At 40.6% G+C, this 4,920-nt stretch overlaps 1 pseudogene; it reads right to left on the bottom strand.

Moving 5' to 3' along the window:
- Window positions 1–2,523: 2,523 nt before the first annotated feature.
- Window positions 2,524–3,109, bottom strand: LOC105001944 (annotated as a pseudogene).
- Between the last annotated feature and the right edge of the window lie 1,811 nt (window positions 3,110–4,920).

The following is a 4,920-nucleotide window of genomic DNA, read 5'->3' as shown; positions in this document are numbered from 1 at the left end:
GCTGGATGGCATCACCGACTCGATGGACATGAGTCTGAGTGAACTCCGGGAGTTGGTGATGGACAGGGAGGTCTGGCGTGCTGTGATTCATGGGATCACAAACAGTCAGACACGACTGAGTGACTGAACTGAACTGATGATATGTTTGCTGATCAGCTGGCCCAAAGATAAAAGATTGGCCACGATTATTCAGGTACAAACTGGTGTAGTCAGCATGGTCCTTTGAATGTGGAAAAAACAAAATTGTTGAAATCAGAGGGAGATTTGAATATGCTGCTGACCTTGAAGATGGCTGATGGGCCATGAACCAAGGAATGTGTGTGCTCAAGAAACTGGAATATGAAGGAAATGGAGTCTCTCCTGGAAAACCCAGAAGGAATCCAGTCCTACAGAATCTTGATGTTAGCATTCTAATTGGACTTCTGACTTCCAGAACTTAAGGCAGATATATTTGTTTCTTTTAAAGCCCTAGTGTGGTAATTTGTTATAGCATCAACAACAATATTACACAGACATCTATCCAATAAGATGTTTTTGGAGGTGACTAAATTTAAACTTTTCAGTTTCATTTTTTTTTTGTTTCCCCTGAGTAAGAACATTTTGTATTGAAAACCGGGTGTACGTGAAAGAAAAAAAAATCTAAAGTTAATTTGGACATTCTGCAAATGTGATACCAAGGATTTCTCATTTTATAAATGCAAATGTGGTCCTGACTTTGAGTTTGAACATTAAGGTAGGAAAAGTAATTTGTTATTAAAATTTAGGAAAACTATTCTACTTCAACACTTTTTGTCTAACTTTCTACACTTGAGTAATTTCCTGTTAATTCACCTATAACAATTTTTATTTCTATCTTCAATTCTTGATTAAAAACTTTTCAACATAAATGATGAGATTATGGAATCTCTCTGTGTACATATATGGCTTCCAAGGTGGCGTTAGTGGTAAAGAACCCTGCCAATACAGGAGACATAAGAGATGTGGGTTTGATCCCTGGGTTGGGAAGGTACCCTGGAGGAGGGCATGGCAACCCACTCCAGTATTCTTGCCTGGAGAATCCAATGGACAGAGGAGCCTGGAGGGCTACAGTCCATAGGGTCGCAAAAAGTTGGGCACGACTGAAGGGACTTAGGCCACTTGCAGCCCATGTACATATATGTGTGTTTATTTATAAGAAAATCTTATATAAATACACATACACATAAACACTACTAATTCATGAAATAGCTGTTATACTCAAAAAGGTTTTCACACATTTAATTTATTCCTCCTCACATTCTTCTGAATTAGGCTTATTGTTCCACATGAACACTAAAAATAAAGAACCTGAGGCTAAGGGATATTCAACTTTTATTTTTATAATTATGTAACAATGAAATTTAAGCTTTTGTACACCTCCTCTAATTCTATTAATACGTAAATAAACCTAGGCAGTATGTACTCAATTTTCATATGGTTCCTTTAATTCAGCAAATTGTACACCTTACGCGTGTGCTGTATATGTTTGCATTATACTTCAATCAGTTAAATTAAAAGGAAAAAATATCTAATGATGCATGGCTCAAGGTAGGACCTGGAACCAGGTAGCTGAGTCACATTTTAATAACAGAGTTAAGGAGACATATCACTAGATAGAAAGCAAAATGTCATATGTGGATGCAAGTGACACTGACTTAAGGCAAATCAAATTTGGTAAACTTATCTTTTTGTAAACTAGATTAACCTATACATAGAGTGCTCTGCTGTGCTGTGCTAAGTGACTTCAATCATGTCCAGTTCTTTGCGACCCCATGAACTGTAGCCCACCAGGCTTCTCTGTCCATGGGATTCTCCAGGCAAGAATACTAAAGTGGGTTGCCATGCCCTCCTCCAGGGAATCTTCCTGGCCCAGGGATGGACCATGTCTTTTACATCTCCTGCACTGGCTTGTGGGTCCTTTACCACTAGTGCCACCCGGGAAGTCCCTATACATGGAGTACATTGACATAATTTGGCTCAAGCCAGTGGTATATCCTGGAGGAGGAGATGGCAACCCACTCCAGGGTTTTTGCCTGGAGAATCCCATGGACAGAGGAGCCTGGTAGGCTACAGTCCATGAGGTCACAAAGAGTCGGACACGACTGAAGTGACTTAGCACGGTGGTATATACAACAGTCTCACAAAAATATTATACATGAACTATGAAAAGATGATGTAGTGGCTCACAGCTGACTATAGACTGTGACTATTGAAGCATAGATCAAAATGACTCCGAAACATAAAATCTCATCTGGTAATTAAGTCATTATGTAAACCATGCCATTTGTGAAAGCTTGTTATGCAGCTTTAGGTAGCTGGTGTGTGTGTGTGTTAGTCTCTCAGTTGTGTCTGACTCTGCGATCCCATGGACTGTAGCCCACCAGGCTTCTCCTTCTGTGGAATTATCTAGGCAAGAAGACTGGAGTGGGTAGCCATTCCCTTCTGCAGGGGAATCTTCCCAACCCAGGGATGCAAACTGAGTCTCTCTCATTGCAGGCAGATCCTTTACCATCTGAGCCACCAGCTAGCTGGTGAGGTTTCACAAATGGAAGAGATTTTCTTAGAGTAGAAGTCAGACACCAGCCAGAAGACCTCCACCCAGAGGTTGAGCTGCAAAATAATCTCAAGAAGTCATTAAGAAAGTTGCTAGAATAAGCAAGTTGGATCACTGGATTAATTTTACAGAAAAAGTGGGAATGTCCAGCTCTACAGAATGGCAGTCGTAACACCATTAAGCTTTCTAACAAAGAATATAGGACTCTGATGTTCCAGGACACCAGAACCAGCAGTTCAGGGAGCTGGGGTTTCACGGTGGCCATATAGTGAAAGGGTGACAGATTGCTACAAACTAGTCACAGGCCATCACGTTCAGGAGGAAGCTTTCCAATTCTATAAAGTATATGAAACAGTACATCTGAGTGATGCAGAGTTCAAAGATTATAACTTGGCTCTGGGTCTGTATATTCACTAGCATTTTGGGGATGGCGGTGGAGGTGAAACAAATGTCTACAACACATATCATAACCCATTTATGGTTATGAGAAAATGAAGGAATGGTGTTTATCTCCACTATAGCAATGACAGAAATCATATTACAGGTAGCAGTGAAAGCTGTCAAGCAGAAATAAGAAAATTAAGTACAAATCGAAAAAGGCCAAACAATCCTTCACGACTGTGTAAAAATCTTCCCTGACACATAAACACCAATCCTTCATATGCCAATGAGTAGTTACACAGCATAATAAATAATTTGCATTGTGATACAATGTATGAATTGTAATTCTGCTTCATCATATTGAAGGCTATAATTCTAAGGCCATCTTAGGTCAACCTGTTAGATAAAACCTGTCTATCAATGAAGACTTCCCTTTCAGACATGTATTTGATAATCGTTTTGCCAGTGGCTATGATAAGCATGGTGGTCACCCATCTAAGAGAGAACTGTATCCTAAAGAGGTGTGTAAAAATCAATGAAGTTGCTCAGTCATGTCTGACTCTTTGCAACCCCTTGGACTGTAGCCCACCAGGATCTTCCATCAATGGGATTTTTCCAGGCAAGAGTACTAGAGTGGGTTGCCATTTCCTTTTCCGGGGGATCTTCCCGACCCAGGGATGGAACTCAGATCTCCTGTGTTGCAGGCAGATGCTTTACCATCTGAACCACCAGGGAAGCCCATATAAAAATCAATGGCCTGCTAAACTCACAGTGCTATGTTACAGTCTAAGTGGTGAGAAAGAACAGTCAAGATAGTGATGTACAAGGAATATTAGGTATGAAAGTGAATATTTTATCTTAGATTTTTCTCTATTATAAATTTCCTTGGTCATCCAGTGTACTTTTTTTGATAGGGTTAATACAACCAATGACAATTCTTTTAGTAAAACGAAAGAAAAATATTTGGTGTGTTATAGGCCATTCGAGAAAAAGCATTTTTTTAAAAATGGAAATTACCCTGTTTGCCATTTTCACTGTTGGAGAAATTATGCTGCTATGTTGTCAAATAGGCATATGAATAAATTTACTGCCTCTTCCTCTTCAAAAGATCTCTATTGTCTCATTAGGAAAATGGGAATTTCCAAATATTTTTGATATATTGTTGAAATAAATTTGAAAAAGTAGGAAAAAAACAAAGGAGGAACTTCCTTGGTGGCTCAGACGGTAAAGTACCTGCCTGCAATGTGGGAGACCCAGGTTCAATCCCTGGGTCTAATACTTTGTGCTGCCAGTTTAGGGGGCCTAGTTTGATCCCTGGTCAGGGAGCTAGATCCCACATGCCACAACTGAGAGTTCACATGCCTCATTGAAGACCTGGCACAGCCACATAAATAAATACATCAATCAATCAATGAATGAAGTCGCTCAGTCATGTCCGACTCTTTGCAACCCCACAGACTTTAGCCCACCAGGCTCCTCTGTCAAATACAAAAAAAAAAAAAAAAAAAAAAATGGAGGCTGACAGTCTGCGGGAAGGCTGTGTGTCACCAATGGCCAGAGGATGTTCAAAGGCAAAGGTGTTTTGTGTTTCATTTTAAGCTGCTTGCTCTGTGCTGAAAAGTAATTGCCTGAGGGGAGAACAAGATGGTGGAGGAGTAGCTGGACATGGAGTACATATGTTTTCATGGATACATAAGGAATATACCTTCAGACACAGAAGGGCATGCAGAACGTCAGCTGAGAGTGGACAGGAGTATCTGACCAGAGGAAAAGAGTATATAGAACCATGCACAATACATCAGCAGCTGAACAACAGAGAGGCTGGCCCATCAAGCCCCTGACACATTAAACTACAGAGTAGGACCCCACCCAGGGTGCCCCTTTAAGTGCCTGATGTGCCAAACAACAGAGAAGGACCCCAGGCAAGGGAGCCCTCTAAGTGCCTGAATGGGTGAATCTATAGAGAA

The sequence above is a fragment of the Bison bison genome, unplaced genomic scaffold (assembly GCF_000754665.1).
Source record: "Bison bison bison isolate TAMUID 2011002044 unplaced genomic scaffold, Bison_UMD1.0 scf7180017864386, whole genome shotgun sequence".
NCBI classification, from domain to species: domain Eukaryota; kingdom Metazoa; phylum Chordata; class Mammalia; order Artiodactyla; family Bovidae; genus Bison; species Bison bison.
This window is presented reverse-complemented; position numbering and strand designations above follow the sequence as displayed.